This window comes from Nymphalis io, chromosome 24 (assembly GCF_905147045.1).
Source record: "Nymphalis io chromosome 24, ilAglIoxx1.1, whole genome shotgun sequence".
Taxonomy (NCBI): domain Eukaryota; kingdom Metazoa; phylum Arthropoda; class Insecta; order Lepidoptera; family Nymphalidae; genus Nymphalis; species Nymphalis io.
The window spans coordinates 6,654,439-6,675,376 of NC_065911.1; the positions used below are offsets into that span (position 1 = coordinate 6,654,439).

At 33.1% G+C, this 20,938-nt stretch overlaps 1 protein-coding gene across 1 annotated transcript in view; it reads left to right on the plus strand.

Annotated features, from left to right (window-relative positions):
* Nucleotides 1–519: 519 nt before the first annotated feature.
* Nucleotides 520–20,938, plus strand: part of LOC126777917 (uncharacterized) — a 90,839-nt gene continuing 70,420 nt past the window's right edge. The window contains exon 1 of the mRNA XM_050501228.1: nt 520–678. The gene's annotated coding sequence lies outside the window, so the exon portion shown is untranslated. The remainder of the gene's footprint in view (nt 679–20,938) is intronic.

Here is a 20,938-nt window from a genome sequence, read left to right on the forward strand (position 1 = left end):
TATTTGAAAATTTTGCAATTCGCGATGTATTAGCTTATATTTCGTTTTACTAATCATCAATGCCAACCTGAATAACATTTATAATTCTAATTACATTTCGAAATGAAAGATTATCCGATAAAAAAAAAACGAGCCTCGAGATTTCACAACGTTAACACAACTTCAGGAAGGTATATTAATGTGTCATAATTATCGAAGCTTACAGTCGAATGACAATTGAATACATAAGAAAACTACAATACATTGGTATAATTGTATCATTATTGTAAGTATTATCTATGTATTTTTTTTTACTAAAAGTTGTATCATATACCGTAGCGAACGACCACCAAGGCCTACAAATTCCCTTCGAGAGCCTACTACGTGAGCGGTCTCTCTTAGCTTCATCTTTCTCTTTCGCACCCGTGCAATATATATACCCGTCACATTCTACAAGACACCCACTCAAAGCCCACACCTACATTAAATCTCACAGCCCCGATTCAGCGAGCTAGTATCGCCCGAGCAGTGGTGAGGCGAGCAAGTCATGAACTATAAAACGAATCGACAATAATTCAATCCGCAAAACGGTTATACACTGACGCGATATCGAATATTTGATTTCATTGAACTGTATTTTTTAATTATTTAAAAAAGTAAGAATTCGTGACACGAGGTGGCGCTAGTACAGGCCAACAGGTAAGTCTTCATTCAATAATTATAGCGAAAGAAAATTTAATTTGATCATACATGCGACAGAAGACCAACTATAATATATTTTCCGGCCCAAAATATCTATTATGGAGTTTTTGACGCGCTTTTAACGTAGCGCGTAAATTAGATGTATTCTATGATTATACAGCGTGTTCTTATAAATATCTTTTCAGCTGAAATAAGGAAGTAATTTATTAATTATTATTTAAAAATAAACAGTAACAGAATAAATTAAAAATATTTTCAGAAATATTACGAATTATGCTACGTTTTTTTTCTTCTTTTTTGACATCGCCATGTTTAATCGATAGGAGCCATTTCGTAAAAACATTAAAAAAATACATATGCTTAACAGAGTTAATATAACGCGCTGTAAATAATGTACTTCTGAACTACTAATGCCACTTAATTTGAGAAAATTGTCTGACTTACGTCCAAGTAATTATGATAGTGGTATAAGTAAAAGTCTTTGCCTTTTTTCTGCGGTGTAAAATTAAAAAAAAAACATTTTAATATACGTAATGAATTGTCTGTATATTTCCATAGGGTAAAATGTACGTTTTTATTTTCAGGCAATATAAGTAAATTTAATTATATTTTCATTAAATTTCGACGTTATTATTTAATTGGTGGAAAAGAAAAACTATAGATTTTATTGCAGATTCATCTCATAGGATCTATATCCCAAATATTTAGTGGATACATTTAATATAATCCAGTAAAATTAGGATTTATAAGTACTTGTTATAATCTTAGTTCCCGAGGTTGGTGGCGCATTGGCTATAAGCGATGGTTGACATTTCTTACAATGCCAAAGTCTAAGGGCGTTTGGTGACCACTTACCATCAGGTGGCCCATATGCTCGTCCACCTTCCTATTCTATAATAAAAAAATAGCATTATTCTAACAATTAACAACACTGCTACACATAATAGTAATGGTATACGAGTATAATAAGATCCAATTTGATTTTAATTTGCTTGAATTTTTTAATTAAAAAAATAAGTGGACGGGCAAATTCCTTACATCGCCAATGCTGCACCAATCTTGAGAACAACGATACCTCTTGTGCCTGTAGTTAAATTGGCTAAAACAAACAAACTGGTGGTAGAGCTTTGTGCAAGCTCGTCTGGGTAGGTACCACCCACTCATCAGATATTCTACCGCAAAACAGCAGTACTTGATATTGTTGTGTTCCGGTTTGAAGGGTGACTGAGCCAGTGTAATTACAGGCACAAGGGACATAACATCTTAGTTACTAAGGTTGGTGGCGCATTGGTGATGTAAGCGATGGTTAACATTTATTACAATGCCAATGTCTATGGGTGTTGGTGACCTCTTACCATCAGGTGGTCCATATGCTCGTCCACCTTCCTATTCTATAAAAAAAAACATTCAAACCAGAACATATTAATACAAAGTATTGCTATTCGGCAGTTGAATATCTGATGTGTTGTACCTAACCAGATGGGCTTGCACAAAGGCCTACCAAGGATTCCGATCTATATACATCAACATTGTCATCGGTTGAGCGTTTAACAAGTTGCTAATTAGAATTTAGGTTTTACTAAATCTATGTTGAAGTCATTTTGAATTTTAAAATCATATAAACTTAAATATTATTATTAAATATTTCTATATATATTATAAAGTTATTGAGTTTTTCTGTCAGAAAAGCAGTCCGACTCAGTCGCAACCCGGAATCTGGAAGTTGGAAGTGTATACACTCCCGTGCCTCGGAAAGCACGTAAAGCCGTTAGTCCTGCGCTTGAACTCTTTCCGGTCGTGTCGGATTGCCGTTCCATCGGATTATGAGAGTTAGGAAATAGAAAGAGCACCAGTGTTTGCGCATACACCTGTGCACTATAATATCTCCTGCGTAGTTGGCTAATCTCTCTTGAGATTGACCGCCGTGGCCGAAATCGGTCTGGAGGACATTATTATTATATATATATAAGTACGGCCAATTAGTAAGTTTTGTCTTAAATTTATCTCATTCTTGAAGGTGTAGGAAAGCGTGAGGAAACCTATATGCGTCGTATGAAATTTTGTCATAACGAACTCAAAATTTTTGTTCGAGAGGTGCTATTTGCACAGTACTTACCTTAATAACTTGAGACTTAATAATAATGCAATTAAATCTGTTATCTGAAAACCAGTATTAATGCCGATATTGAAGATGATATTCGCATCGATTTCTGTCATGGCGGCCAATCCCAAAGGAAACTATTCAATTACGTCACAGGACATATAATAGTGCACAAGTGTGTGCACAAATACAAGTGTATTTATTATTCCCACACTCTTATGAAATAACATAACTGGAAAGCTGTCAAGCTCAACCAATGACGTCTACCGATTTTTTTTAACTTGATATAGGATGGCGGCCTAGCAAATAGCTCACCTGATGGTAAGTGATCACCACTGCTCATAGACATTGGCATTGCCAAATATTAATAATAATATTCTGGGACATTATTCACACATGGCCATTTGATCCCAAGCTAAGCAGAATTTTTACGATGGAAACCAGAGAACTGATATACTACATATACTACTTTTCTTTTGTAAATACATACATATGTAGATCATTCTGCCTGATAAGACTGCCTCGTTGGTCTAGTGGCTTCATATAAGGCCGCAGACCCGGTGGTCCTGGGTTCAATTCACAGATCGGGCCAATAAAAAGTTATTGGGTTTTTCTGTCAGAAAATTCTCAGTAGCAGCCCGGAGTCTGGAAGTTGGAAGTGTGTACACTCCCGTGCCTCGGAAAGCACGTAAAACCGTTGGTCCTGCGCCTGAACTCTTTTCGGTCGTGTCGGATTGCCGTCCCATCGGATTATGAGAGTTAGGGAATAGAGAGTGCACCTATGTTTGCGCACACACTTGTGCACTATAATATATCCTGCGTAGTTGGCTAATCTCTCTTGGGATTGGCCGCAGTGGCCGAAATCAGTCTGGAGGACATTATTATTATTATATAGATAATTACACCCAGACTCAGTCGAAACAGATATGTTCATGCACACAAATGTCTGTCCTGGGTGGGAATCGAACCCCCAACCCCCTGTGCCCGTCGTTATACTGGCTCACTCTTCTAATCGAAACACAACAATACTAACTATTGCTGTTTAAGTGATAATATAATATGATGAGTCAGTAGTACTTACCCAAACGGACTTACACGAAACCACCAACTTTATACCTAAATTTTTATAGATCCAACTTTAGATTCGAACCTCGAAATTCGGGGTCTAAACGCTTATGAGCTATCGTAAGACAAAGATAATAGAAATACTGAAAACAATAATAATAGTGTTTTTACAGTTTTTACATACAATAGAAACATTATTGTACGTCAATAACTCTCACAACAAAGATAGATCTTATAACATTTCCTGGATTTCTTTGAATTTCTTAATACATATTCTTGTTTATATTTTAAAAATATTTTACGAAATGGAAATTTTAATCCTTAAAATTCACTCAAATTAAGAAAATAAAACTTCCATTTATAATTAAATTTATAAAATTTTTAATACTTTTTCGTTTTTATCGTTAAAATCATATATTTTTTCATAACTAATTAAATAAAAATAATGATTTAAATTAAAATAAATATAAAAATTGTAGTCTTTCCAGAATTTTCGATATTTTTTTATATTTATAAGAATAATCATTAACAATATAGATTAATTATAACTTTACTAGCATTTACAAAAGGCGGTTTTTTCGTAATTAAGATTTCAAAAAAAAATCATTAATTTTTTGTCTCGGATAATTCTGCTGTTATTCAAAATCAGATTAGGGTAATTAAAAATATTACCAACGCGTCTCGTAAATCAAATCGAGCTGAAGGTCCTTCGCCTGATCTCCGGTCGTATGGCATTGCCGTCCCATCGGACTGCAACAACATAATGTAAGAAATATAGAATGCAAACATATACACATATGAATTGCACACACTTGTGCACTATTAATATTATCTATTTATTTGGGAAAATATAGATAGAACATTAATTTACAATTGTGCCATATGGCAGTTGAAGAGTCGATTTCAAAATCGAAATTGACTTGAAACGACACTGAAAATCTCGACTGATTTTTGTTATGTAATAATAAAAAGAATTAGGAACGCAGAGAAATAAATTAATTTGTTAGCTATCTGTAACTATTGAACGTAGAGCTTTTTTGTGTTCATTAATAGGCATTGAATTAAATATTTATTTATTTTACATGCGTAAAATAATTAAAAAAACGAACAATAAAAGGAATTATATCTATAAAATAGATATTTTGCGTGTTATCTATTTTATAATATACCTATATTCCTTAGACTATAACCTTCATTATCGTTCCATTAAACGTTAGGTATTGAAACGTTGTGTTAAAAAACTTGAACACACCAAATGAAGTTAAAATAAAAAAAATATTGAACCATGACATAGCTTTGTCAATCTATCAACGATTTAAAAATTGATTGATCAATAAATAATAAATAAATAAATAGCCGAGACGGCCCAGTGGTAAGAAAGCGTGAATCTTAACCGATGATCGTGGGCTCAAACCCGGGCAAGCACCACTGAATTTTCATTTTCTTAATTTGTGATTTAAATACATCTGTTGCTATACGGTGAAGGAAAACATCGTGAGGAAACCTGCATGTGTCTAATTTCACTGAAATTCTGCCACATGTGTATTCCACCAACCCGCATTGGAGCAGCGTGGTGGAATAAGCTCCATACCTTCTCCTCAAAAAGGGAGAGGAGGCCTTAGCCCAGCAGTGGGACATTCACAGGTTGTTACTGTTATCAATAAATCAATCACATTCGTTTTCATTGACAGCTGATTCTTAACTCCATATATTTTGCTCTCCAACGATGTAATAGTAAGATAGTTTAAATTTTCAAACCTGTTTGTACGTGTTCGTTTGACGTCATTTCCAATAATATCAAGATGGTCATTTCCGCGTAAACGTCAGTATTAACGTCATTCACATACAAATAAAAATCATTCCGTTCTGTCTTGCGAATTTGTTCTGTTAATATTCGACTAATATTAAAAAAATTGTAGAGAATATGTGTTTTAACGCGCCAATCTCAGGAACTAGCGTTATAGATCTATCTATGTAAACCACGAGATTACAGCAGCTTAACGTATATGAAAGAGACAAATATGTACATATGTATATTTTGTATAGGCTGAGGCGTTATCCTTTTATAGTTAAATAAGTTAAATTGGTTAATATAATTTACTTAGTGGGTAATAATTCTAACAATAATTCTGTTAATTGTTCAATTTTTAATATTTATATTATATGTCATCAGAATTATTATTGAACTACAAATAAACTAATATTATTACAATATAAATGAAATTAATTTGAAAATATATTCATAATTAATTTCAAAAATAAAAAAATAAAATTGGCTCTATTAACTCTTAAAATATTTTAATAAAATTCGCAATAATAAAACAAACATTCAATGCAAATAGATTTGCGTCCAAATCAATTAATCAAATCAAATCAACTCAAATTGAGTATGTAGTTTCATTCATTATTGACTTTTATAAATCGTAGGATTGTTTTCTACGACGGTCACGAAGCTCGTTAAAATACAGCATGGAACTTACCTATCAAATTCACAGACAGAATCATGATGACGATTATGCCCTCCTGACCGGTTTCGGCCACGGCGGCTAATCTCAAGAGATTAATCAAGCGCGGGACATATTATAGTGCACAAGTGTGTGCGCAGACACAGGTGCACTCTCTATTATACTATAACTCTCACTATCATAATTTAATGGGACTAAATCCGACACGACCGGAAAGAGTTCAGGTACACGACGGCTTTACGTGCTTTTCGAGGCAAGGTTTACTACTTACACACGCCTTGCTGCTGCTGAAAATCTTCGACAGAAAAAGCTAATAACTTTTTATTAGTCCAACGCGGGACTTGAACCTAAGACCTGCGGCCTTATATCTAGTTACTAGGCCAACAAGGTAGTTAAAATGCAGACTACTGGTGGTAGGGCTTTGTGCAAGCTCGTCTGGGTAGGTACCACCCACTCATCAGATATTCTACCGCAAAACAGCAATACTTGATATTGTTGTGTTCCGGTTTGAAGGGTGAGTGAGCCAGTGTAATTACAGGCACAAGGGACATAAAATCTTAGTTCCCAAGGTTGGTGGCGCATTGGATATGTAAGCGATGGTTGACATTTCTTACAATGCTAATGTCTAAGAGCGTTGGTGACCACTTACCATCAGGTGGCCCATATGCTCGTCCGCCTTCCTATTCTATAAAAAAAAAAAAAAAAAAAGACACAATAGTGTTGATTTTACCAGATGTTACAGATGTTACTCATATCTCAAAAACAAATATACCAATCGAACACAATGCCATTGTTTTCAAGTTAAATTTAAACAAGATTTTGTGAGTGTGTTTGGCAATCCATCTAGTTCCGATATCCAATAATTTAGACAATGGCCTCTCAGACTAGATCGGATAATTATCTGTGGTTGACGTGTTTGCTGGAAATATGCAGGTTCAAACTTCCAGGCAATGTATGCCTGGAAGTTTGAGTAATTCACAAAATAAACCCGGCTTCGGAAGTCGCTTAGTTTGAGGTTACGGAATTCCTAAAGGGATCTATCGGAATTAATTTGATCATATCTAACAATGTACAACTTTAGCAAAACTAGTCGAGGTAGAGACAGTCTATTGGTTAGAACGCGTGACTTTAAATCGATCGTTCAAACCCAGGCAAGCACCACTTTTGTGATCAATTTCTGCTTATAATTTATTGAAAGCGGAGGTTAACATCGTGACGAAACCTGCATGTGTCTAATGCATACTAACATGCATTTGAGTAGCTTAGTGGAATGAGCTTCAAACCATCTCCTCAAACGCAGAGAAAGCCTTAGTTTTTTAATAATTACAATATTACACATAATTAAAAATTGGGTGTTGATACATTCACCAATTTATTACTACTGGTATTGTTATAAAAATGAATATCAAAGCGACTTTAAATATTTTCGGCTAGCTCATTTGTATACTGCAATCTAATTTTTTTCATTGCAATGGAAAATAATTTCAACTGATTAAAATAGAATTATATTTCAACATTAATAATTTTGTCTCTATAAAGTGATTTCATGTAAAATGTACATGAATGATTTTGTAGATTAACAAACCTAAAGTGATTTTTGTACACAACTTTTACCAAAGAATTATTCATTCAGCTCAGAGTATTCGTGTATTGTTCTTATTATCTTTAAATAGCAAAGGTCTTGGGCGGTAAATACCTTTGTTAATGCTATTTCCTTCTTCGAAATGAAACCATTAGCCCTGTATCGTCTGAAAGTTCATTGTTTCATCAATGTCGCGTTAACTAATAAGAATCTTTTGTGTCCAAAACGATTTTCATTTGAAAGGCTTTTATGAAAAGAATTTTCTCGCAGTTATTTTTGGGTAAGATTTTTTGTCAAAAAAAGAACCGAGGTGTGACTTTTTAACATATATTTAATCTATATTAATAATATTAACGCGAAGCTAACTCTGTCTGTAAGGTACGCTTTCACATCTAAACCACTGAACTGATTTTGATGAAATTTGGTATGGGATTTCTCCCCCTTTATACGCTGGTTAAGTTGCGGGTGAAAATTAATTATAAATAATTAAGCACCATATTTAAATATATTTGTATCAAAAATTTCACCAATTAAATAACAATAATGATGAATATGTCCGTAATAGTTCTTAATCTTGACAAATGCAAACAGTAAATACAATATAAAAAAACGTATAAAGACGTGAAAAAAAAATTAAACAATTCTGAAAACACCTAACTTCCCATTTTAGTCGCTTTTTTTAGGAATGAGGAGGAAATTCCTCTTTTTTCTTATTATGCTGCATTTCAAAAACTTAGGATACAATAAAACAATACTAAATAAAAAACCTTATCTATAATTGAGTAGTTTTAAATAATAAGAAAATTTTAATGTGACATCAATTTCCTAACGATGTTTTGATGATTTGCCTGGGTTCCAACCCGCAATCATCGGTTATGATTCATATGTTCTATTAATTGAACCATCTCGGTATAATTATTGTAAATCTTGCAAATGTCACCAAATATCAGCCATCAAAATGTAGACCTAATAAATAAATAGTATAAAATTTAACCTCGAAATAAAAGAATTAAAATCTAGAACTTCCATACTTAGCACATCTGTGCTTATCTTTCATCCACACAATCCATTTAATAAGGTAAACGCACCTTTAAGCTAAGCATATGTGTTTATTCTTTACTTATTTTAAGTACAGAAAACAACAACGAACAGCTGCTTTTAGTTATAAGTTACTTGAAAGGCTTTTACATTTAATCTCTAATCTCTCCTCGTTTAAATGAAATGGTCTTAACCGCTTATACTTTAACTGTGTTGAGAAACACAGAATCTTTATAATAAATAATAAATTTCGAGATTAATTGACACGTCTGATCTTATATGCTGACGGTTACAAAAGTCTTACAATTTTTCTATTGATATGTCAATTTCCTTAAAATAAAAGATATTTTACCAAACACAAAATTTTGACCTTAAATCAAGAACTTGAAAAATATAGAGATTTCATTTTTAACTCGTCTAGAAGTTTTATTTTTTTATTGAAAATGAAAGCATACGTCATATCCATTGAGCTTGTAGTTACACTGACTCTATTTATTTATTCTTATGACTACTTAGCCGAGATGGCCTAGTGGTTAGAACGCGTGAATCTTAATGGATGATCATGGGTTCGAACCTGGGCAAGCACCACTGAATTTTCATGTGCTTAATTTGTGTTTATAATTCATATCGTGCTTAAAGGTAAAGGAAAACAGCGTGAGGAACAAACAACCTGCATGTGTCTAATTTCATTGAAATTCTGCCACATGTGTATTCTACCAAACCGCATTTGAACAGCGTAGTGGAATAAGCTCGAAATCTTCTCCTCAAAAGGGAGAGGAGGCCTTAGCCCAGCAGTGGGACAATGACAGGCTGTTACTGTACTGTATTGTATGACTACTTATATATTATGACAACTTAGAAATAATTACTACTAATATACACCAGAAAAAAATTTTGGGTCAGCTTAAGAAATATATAAGATTGCAACCAGTAGACACATTAAAAAAGAACCCTATACTACATTAGTAAAAAAATATTTATAACAGTTACGTTATAGACATTTTTAGAAAATACAAAATTGAAATAAAAAGACAGAAACAAAATACACATTACAAATTTAAAGCAAAAACACGCCGTCTAAAAGATTGTCCTATGACATTGTACCCAAGACGCTGGCACTATTGCCTCTCTGCACCGTTAGACTCAGCCTTTGGGCTAAATAAGCGCCAGCTCTTGGGTCACCAGAAGTGGACCAGTTTCGTGGAAAGATCTTTTATGATTTTTTTTGTATCGGACGATCATGGACCTAATGTTTCAAAACCCAGCCCCACAAATATATATTTATAAGTAATATTGGAATTTTCACGATTGAGGAAAGAGTTTGTTTTTAACAAACCTTCTAATGGTAACCACCAAATTTTAAAGCTAAAAATTCATACATATATATCTTCTGATAATATTTATAATCTTCAAAGGTTCTTGATATCATTACCAAATATTTAATATGAAATAAAAAAAATCTAGCAGATACATAAATATTACACATGGAACCAACATTATTCTTATTTCAAAACAATGTTCCTTGTATATCCAATTTTTCTGCAAAACCCCTGAAATGTATATCACAGAACAGCTTTAAGCCAATCACGTCTTTATCCTCCCACGCTGTCATATTAACTTCAAGATAAATTGATTTTTATTCGAAAATACGATACAAAATATAATTTATTTTAGGAAATAAAATAGGAAATAAAATAATAAGTCGTATTCCTACAAGTTGCCTCTAGTAAACGGCCAGTATGTGACTCACGGTTTGACTAAGACCTCCACTAAAGAAATTCATTCGACATATCAGACTTCCTCGCGATGTATCCCTTTATCGCCGAGTGAGAAATTAATTAAGTGCCCAAATTAAGCACATAAAAAGTTAATAGTAAGTGCTTGAGTTCGAAACCACAATCTTTTGACCTTGGAGCAATAGTGCAAAGTATTATAATAATTCTATAAATATATACTAAATATAACGTACCTGGTCTTTATAAGTTCTTCGAAAAATACTTAAATCGGTAAAGAGTTCGATATTTCTGAGAATTACTGTTTGTTATGAAAGTTATATTATGATAACTGGGTCAAAATCGAATCGCAGGAATCTGTAGCTATTCCAAGTATACTAAACAAAGTTGTGAGGGCGGCCAAACGTATTAACTACACAGCAATATACAACAAGCAAATATAATATGTCGTAAAACTAAAATTTAAAAGTGATATTATCTAAGTTTGAGTAATATATAACAAAAGTCATACAAACAATCAATCAATCAACAGCCAATCATTGTCCACTGCTGAACATAGGCCTCTCCCAGGGTGCGCCAAAAGTCATACGTTCGATGTAAAAATATATTTGATTTCATAAAAAATTGCAAAAAAAATTTTTGCTTTGTATTTTGTTTTCAATTTATCTAACTATATACTTATATAGTTCAGCGTTGATATTCTGTACGAAATGACTTCGTGGTTCACCCATAAAATGTTGTAAACCGACTTACGGTGATATGCTATTTTGACACGTATGCCCTTTAAATGTTATTATTATTATAGTCAATATCGCTGGCGTTCGTCCTTACAAAATAGCTTTATACGATGAAAAATATCACAGTAGCAATGTATGAAATCATTACGCACAATTCTTGTCTATTAACGACATTATTCCTCTAAATCCGGTAAAAATTATGCGATCCATGGAAACGGCTAAATTTAGCTCGGCGTTAATCCGTTAAACCTGGCTGAACTACGTGTTGAGTGACGCACAATTTATGTGTACCGTCTTTTTCTAATATATCAAGGGCTGTTTATTTATTAAAGGGCACTCCAACGACAAATTCATATGCAATTGGTATGTGTGCAAACTATAATAATTCAATTGTATTTAATTGTATATGTATCTTTTTAATTGCCAAAAAAATTCCGAACCGTTGGTAGCTTCAAATTTAATTTAATCTTGTAAAATGACAATTCCAAGTTAGTATAACTCGACTTGAATAAAGTAAAATTTGATTTGATTTAATTTTGTATAAAAATATTTGATTTATAAGTATTCACAACATTTACAGGCGTATTCAAACATCATCGTTATTATTTTATAATTATTGGAATGTTCTAATAACATTGAATTGGAAATATATTTTTCGATAAATGTCCAAGTTTTTGTTTTATTATGGAGGTAGCGTTAATTATCCACTTCTGTGAAGAGTCCCTTCAGTTAAGGAGATATCGGATTTCGATCCTTATCCACGACACTGCTACAAATTGCTCGACTAAATAGAGTACCTATTATTATATTTTACTGGTGGTAAGGCTTTGTACAAGCTCGTCTGGGTAGGTACCACCCACTCATCAGATATTATACCGCAACACAGCAATACTTCGTTGTGTTCCGGTTTGAAAGGTAAGTGAACCAGAGTAATTACAAGCACAAGGGACATAACATCTTAGTTTCCGAGGTTGGTGGCGCATTTGCGTTGTAAGCGATGGTTAACATTTCTTACAACGCCGATGTCTCTGGGCGTTGGTACCCGTATGCTTGTCTGCCTACCTATTTGAAAAATAAAAATATAATTCACGTACTTTATGTAAAAATATATTTGGATAATATTCATATTTTATTATGAATCGAAAAAGCCCGGCGGTGAAACTTAAACATCGTTTTAGGGTTCATTTGGAGAGGATTGATTTTATAATTCATCTCGTGATCGGTAAAAGAAAACACTGTGCGAATACCTGTATGTATCCACCACAGCGTACTGAAGCAGCGTGGCGTAAGGGCATGAAAATTTAATGGTGCCCAGGTTTGAATTCGGAATCGATTAAGATTCACGTTTTCTAACCATGGCTCTACACGGCTTTAACTTACTTATTGTATATAAAGTATACCTGTAACATTGTTTTATATAAACTGTAGACTAACTCCTACTTAAAGCGTTATCCGCCTTAAAACGTTGACTAGACATTATAAATAATGACTAAGCAAAGACGGCATTGAGCGAAAGATGAGGCTTGGCTGAGCTTAGTGACAATATTATTTTATTTACAAATTACTACTAAGCTAAGCACTACTTAGTATTTTTTTCCCGAATTGAAAGGTGAGTTTGTCTGCGTACCATAACCTCCAAAACATATACTTAAAAAGAGTAGATATATTTGCTCAATGATCGGAAAATACAGGCTTGTTACTTTTATTACAACAATTGAAAAAATGATGGAAAATAGCTTTGAATACGATTCAAAAGTTAATCCCAAACCGAATTAATACTCAACATTCAATTTAGTACGGATATAAAACCCTTAGGGGTATCAGCGTACAGTCTGACATTAATAAACCCGTCGAAAACCACAGACAAACATGTCTCGAAATGTATAGAGGTAGTTTGAGTCGGGTAAAAGGGTACAAATAAATCCAACCTTACGCTTACTTGCGCAAATCGATTTGCGCAGTTAAACACGTCTGCGTCCTAAAACAGTAGTTCTAACAAATCGTTTAGCAAGACATGTTGTTTGCAGTGCTCAAATTATTATTTACACATTTTTTTTGTTAATATCAATTAACAATAACAGTAACAGCCCGTTAATGTCCCACTGCTGGGCTAAGGCCTCCTCTCCCTTTTTGAGGAGAAGGTTTTGAGCTTATTCCACCAAGCTGCTCCAATGCGGGTTGGTAGAATATCAATTAGAAATAGTGTAAACGTTAACTGTTTATCATTTACATAAACATAATTCGCGCTCCGTTTTTTTGCGCAAACCAATATCAATGGCTGTTTTATATGAATAAATCATATCATATTTCATGTCATTGACACGCTACGACAAACATTTGTACATATAAGCCGAGAATTTGGTTGTTGGTATTTGTATATTGATTCCATAACCCGTAACTTTGTATTAACGGAATTATTTTAACATCCTCCCTCTTTTGAGCAGAATCCAGACAAAGATGGTATTCACCAAGACCAGCCCTACTACCAGGTTATCATAATATATTATTAAACAAGGAAATTATTAGTACTATATTTAAATTTCTATATAAAATTTAAGTTTTAACATTACATGTTTATAAGTTCCGTGAAGTTGTTTGAAATTTAATATCAAGTTCAGATGGAAAAAGAAACGGAATGAATTTCAATTATTTGTTTTCACTATCTTTTTCTATTTATAGAAATGTTAAATTGAATTTGTTTAATGAAATTGACTTTGAATTTAATAATTCCTGAAATGTTTCATCAACATCGTCAGTTCATGTTGCCTATTCATCTATGGCTGTCACATGATGAGAGTTAAAGAATAGAGAATGTACCTGTATATGTGTATAATATATGTATGTAATGTATGTATGTGTTATCGCACATACTTGTGCGCTATAATATCCTGCGCAGTTAGCCAGTCTCCGTTGAGAATGGTCGTCGTGGCCGAAAACGGTCAGGAACACATCATCATGAATTTGATTTCTTGTCTGTAAAATCTTTTGTTAATTGAACCTTTCTGGTGGTCAACGGTATGATTTTATTAAAAAATCCATTTATTAAAACATTAAGTATAATTACTTTACATTAAGTACAGTTATAATATATTATTACTAAAAATAAAAAGTAAAGTACTTTAGGCTTTTGTTACACGATACGCATCATTTGACGTCATTTTTCTTAATTATGATTTATTAATAGTGTTTTAACAATTTATAATTATATACAGAACAGTAAAATAACTCAGAAAATAAATAAAAGAAAAAAGTTAATAAATAACAAAGTTTAAATTAATTAAAGTATGTACACATGTAACAATGAATACAAAACAAATTTATTTACTTTGAGCGAATGAATCAGCAGAATTTATTATTATTATTATTTTATATTTCCGGAAGGGCAAATGACTCTACTCCACCTGATGGTAAGAGGTAGTAGAGTCTAAACGCGACGACGGCCAGTACAGTCGGGAAGAATGTTCTGCATTAGCCACCCCCGCCTTGCCGGCCCGCAAGATGCCTCTTCAAGTCACGTTTGAAGTAACCCGGGTTGTAAAAGGAGAAGATTTCCGGGACTTGCGTACTCTGAGCCTTTAAGTAGATACCCAACCCGGTGATGTTGTCGAGGCCATTAGGACCAACAGCATTCTCAGTTCGAAAAAAAATAAGTCGAGTAAAATTATGTGTTATAAAATATCTTTCCAAAAAATAACTAAACTGTACTATTGTAAGTGATTCTTATTATTTACAACCACTAATCTTTGCTTAACACCATTAATAACAATTTATAAATTAATAACGATAACTCTATCAAGACAAGTGTATGATCTTTTATATTATATTTATATGAAAATAGATGAGCATGAATTTATCAAATTACATGAAAAATTTTATATTTCAAAACCCACGCTTAATTTTCCCTCACAATTTTTATGAATAATTGAAGAGGTCGCGTAATTGGAATTAATGTTTGAGAATCTCAATTTTGTTAATAAAAAGTACGTCAAAACTATATTATAAACGTAGATTTTTCTGAAGATGGCGATATATTTAAAGGAATTACTAATATACTTATCCAATTAGTTTAGTGGCAAACAGCAATACGTAGTATTATTGTGATTGAGCCAATTTAACTACAGGCACAATGGACATAGCAACTTATTTCCGATATAAGGGATGTTAGTACTTATTACAATACCAAAGTGACCACTTATCATTAACAATCCTACTTATCAGTCTGCCTGGCTATTACCATAAAAACACAAGTAGTGATGTAAGCCCGAAACATATGTTAAAGATCACGTATTCTATCCATTGAATTATTCCTTACGGTTTTATTAACGAATATGGAAAAGCGTTATCATCTATTCATACCCTTAATAAACGTCTCAAATAATGACATTCGATATAATATAATATACAGACATAAGAACAAAATATCATCACACCATATTACGCTTTAGCCCTATAAAAATAGCGTTAATGTTGTATAAAATTACTATTAAGGTCGCGCCGGTCTTAGTAATTACATTTGGCTATCATTTAGATGCAGGCGTCTATCGAGCGGCGGCCATTGTGCAACGAGAAATAGGGTTGCCACCTTATAATTAATTGAAAACATTATTAAAATTTAGTTGAGTAAAAGGAGACGTATTGTATTAAAAATATGGATATATATGACTTCTTGATTTAATCGTCAAGCCATCTTTTCAAGTACTGACTTTTAGTACTAGTTTCGCCCGCGGCTTTGTGTTGTGTTAGTTATATCCTTTTATGGACCCCTAACAATTAAGTTAAGAGCAATTAAGTTAAGACGTGTAGCGTAATAAAGAAACAAATAAAAAAACAACCTCATTTTCGCATTTATAATATTAGTAAGGATTTCTAAATATATAATATATATAACTAAATTGCAAGATTCATCCAATAAATATGAGATAAAGTCTAGACAAACAATTTATAATTTAATTAATCTGCCGATTCATTAATATAAATCCCATTTTAAATAAAACATTTATAATAACGGTTAATACTCGATAAAAGATTATATAAAAATATTAAAAGAGTTTCTATATTGTAGATAATAAAAAATCGTTGATATAATATAATGAATGATATATAATAATTTTAACAGTATTTAATTAATATATCTGTGCTATTTAATTTGCAAATAAGAGTAACTAGAGTTTCTTGCCGTGTCTTCTCGGCAGAATCTGCATTTAGAAACTGTAATATTTTATATATCATAATTATTACTTTTTTAAAATATTTATTTAAAAAACCTTTTTTGTAATTTAACTTTATCTGTTTATTATTTTTTACTTTATATTAATGTATTAATTATTTTATAATTAAATTACAGTTATATTTAATGTAGAAACTATGTACAGTCATTTTTATAACATATAAAATTAAAACAAAAAGAAAACAAAATAAACATCATTATTTCAAATCATTATTTTTTCCAATTGATAAACACAAAAGATAATACAAGAGGAAACTAAAACTAAAATAAAAACAGTCCATCGAAAAGATTGTCCTGTGGCATTGTACCCATATTATAAAACGCTGTATATATTACAAAAGCTACTTAAATGCTTTTCTCTTATAATTAAACATATTTTAATAAAAAATCAAAATGGAATAAAAATTGAAATGTTAAATAAAATATTCCGTCTAGCGTTCAAGTGGCTTTTGAGCTCTCACTTAAATTGCTATTTTATTTAAATACGTGCAGAAAATATGTATAATATCTAAATTCAAAACTTTAAAAAAGAAATTCATATTTTAAAAAATGCTATTTTATCATAATTTTACGTTGCACTGCATGCACTAAGCATTCAAATTTTATATTTATTATTATTTGGTATAGTGCTTTTTGTAAGCCCGTCACGTTAGGTACCATACACATCAGATATTCTACTACCAAACAGCAATATTTAGTATAGTTGTTTTTGAAAAGTGAGTGAGCCAGTGAGTTATACTTATCCTTCAAAAAAGTACAAGGGATATCACATCTTAGTTCGTAAGGTTGGTGGCGCATTGACGATGTAAGGTATAATATTTCTTACAGCGGCAAGGTATATGGGCGATGGTGACCATTTACCATGAGGTGGCTCATTTGCCCCTCCTAGTTGTGTTATATATAAAAATCCGTTTAATTTTAATACTTTGAATCAATCTCATATTACAAAATCTAAATGTGGTGTAAGCCCTTCGCTGTTATGGGATATAAATTTCTTCGCGATGTAAGTTTTTTATTTGTACATATTAAATATCATATTATCAGGACTTCCCCCCAATAGTGGAGGCATTAGCCCTTAGCCATAGCCTTAATGGCTAATATCTAAAGGCCGTTACTTTAGTTTTACTTATATTTGTATATTTATGTTGATCGATTTCAATCTGCCATTCAAAAGAATAGAAAACTGTGCAGGACATATTAAAATACTTACTTGGTATGTGAGTGCAGAAATATGTGCACAAACATGAGTGCACTCTATTTCTTTACTCTCATAATCCGATGGAATAGCAATCCAAGAGGACTAGACCGAGATCAGGTGCCGTTTGTATATGATAGATATATTCCGTGGCTTCATCATTTCATCAGCAAATAAAGAGTAAATAAGTGATAAGGTGGTAACTTACCAAACAGATTTGTACATAACCCTTAGTAAAGTAACAGTCAGTATATGTCCCACTGTTGGGCTATGGTCACCTCACCTATTGAAGAGACGGCTTGGAGCATATTCCACTTCGCTGCTCCAGTGCATCTCTGTGGGCATGGCCCTTTTTATTATTTCACTGGAAAAACGCATTAACGCATTTCCCCCACATGAAGTGGGAGGTATGAGGGATTCACCGTCACCAAACCATTACATGTACTACTGTAACACCCGGACTGTTGGCTCGCCTATACGAGCCTCCTATCCTGGTTGGGTTCCCGGGATACAGAGAAACCAACTAGCCCCGAGGACTACTAGGGGGTGCACATAGTGCCGAAGCATCCTCCATTGTCCCCACTCCGCGGCCTCCTTCTGCAACATAACACTCTCGCAAAGGGAAACCGTCGCCATCCACCGTCTCTCGCTGTTGAGCATGGCGTTGATCACGCCCGACAGGGAGATATCACCGCCGACTACGGTGGACATAGCCCTGCCACAGGTGAAAGATTTCTTAATTAGTGTAACTCTATTACTCTGTGCTAATGAATATATGAAATAACTACATGGAAACTTAGTGATTTTCATAAGTTTTATCTGTGACGGCTAATTGTGATTAAAAAATATTGTTCTGTCAACCCTATTCATTTCAATTCCTCCGTAGAATCTAGGTACTAAGCATAGTTAAAACTGCTTAATTCGGTTACGTCCTACCTCAGTATATCTCATCTACATTTTTTACTTAGCTACGCCTGAACTATTTCTTATTTACCTTATACATGTATAGTCTGTACATATGTGATAAAATTTGCCAATTGAAATTGTAGCAGCAATAAGGAAAAATCTTTGCAATATAAACTAAAGACGACCCAACCCTATTGAACCAATTTATCTCAAGCCCGTAGGGATTCCTTCAAGTTTCAAATAACATAGTTCCGATCTAATGGGGTAAGGTAGTGACAAGGTCTTGGAATAGTAATTAGAGTGATTTAGATTAACTTAGGAAGTGTATTACTATTGTAATTAATTCATACGAGTATTAAAGTGACACAGTGGAAAATATACATCCTAAACATAGGTTGCGTTTTCAAGTAAAAAGTTAAATAAAAATCGCGGTTTCAATCCCTTACAAGTACTGAGTTTTCATTTTCACTTGCTTCCAATAATATTATTAGGTTTTATAATTTTTAAAATATTATATAAGAGTAATATTCAGATAAAGCAACGGGGCACAGGTAGTATGAAATATATTAGACTAAATTCCGCCCGCGGCTACGACTGCGTTTAAGTATGTTTAGTTATATAAGCTATCTCTATTCCAAATTTCATTCAAATCTGCTTATTAGTTTTTCCGTGAAAGAGTAACAAAAATGCATCCTCACAAACTTTATCCTTTATATAAGATTTATTGCCTCGTTTGGCTTAATGTAAGGCCACAGACCCGGAAGTCCTGGGTTCAATTCAAAGGGCCAATAAAAAATTATTGGGTTTTTCTGTCAGCAAATTCTCAGTAGCAGCTCGGAGTCTGGAAGTTGGAAGTGTATACACTCCTGTGCCTCGGAAAGCACGTAAAGCCGTTGGTCCTGCGCCTGAACTCTTTCCGGTCGTGTCGGATTGCCGTCCCATCGGATTATGAGAGTTAGGAAATAGAGAGTGCACCTGTATTTACGCACACACTTGTGCACTATAATATCTCATGCGCAGTTGGCTAATCTCTCTTGAGATTGACAGCCGTGGCCGAAATTGGTCTGAAGGACATTATTTTATAGAAAACCGACACATGCTTTTCAATCAACTATAATATATATATATATATATTAAATATAAAATATATAAACAATCAATTCAACTCAAATTCAATTTTAATAAAAATATATTTACGACATACAACCACATATATATTATTGGGCTTTGTTAACGCTCCGCCTTGTAAGTACACTTATTCTTCACTTCAGCTTTCGCATTTATCGGATAAAGTACGCTATCCCGTTTCCAATATACGTCACTATATTCCTTAAGATAAATGCTCCTTGAGTTTATTTATCTTGTATGTATATTTCAAACAATTCAAAACGAGAGGTGTCGTTGGTGACCCGGTTGGTAAGTACCTTTCGCTATGTATTATTTAAACTACCGCCCCACTCCGACTTCGTCCGGGTAGAACAATTATCTGTCTTAGTAGATACTACATAGGTATAAGTGATTTTGAAAGACTCCCACAATTTTGTTTGAACTTTTTAGGTCTCTTAGAATTCTGTTTACGGCTTCTATACATGGACGGTAGCTCGTCGTATATTCGTCTCACATTATGAGACAGACCTTAGTTATTGTAACTTAACTTTATTAGTAAGATACATAGCCTCGAGGACATTTTTGTGGGTACTATTATTTTAGATATCATCAATAGTTTTCGCAGCGCACGCCAAATAATGACTTAAAAAAAATTGATAACTTAGCTTACATTATTGCAAATTTCGTAAGAATCTCTAATTTTTGAAAATAAGTATAGTCTATGTTACTCTTTTTTTTTATAGAATAGGAAGGCGGACGAGCATATGGGCCACCTGATGGTAAGTGGTCACCAAACGCCCTTAGACATTGGCATTGTAAGAAATGTTAACCATCGCTTACATCACCAATGCGCCACCAACCTTGGGAACTAAGATGTTATGTCCCTTGTGCCTGTAATTACACTGGCTCACTCACCCTTCAAACCGGAACACAACAATACCAAGTACTGCTGTTTTGCGGTAGAATATCTGATGAGTGACTCACTGATAATGTAGCTTTCTAAGGGTGAAAGAATTTTTAAAATCGGTTTAATAGTTTTTGAGCTTATCCATTACAAACAATCATACAAAAAATCAAATCTTACCTCTTTGTAATATTAAT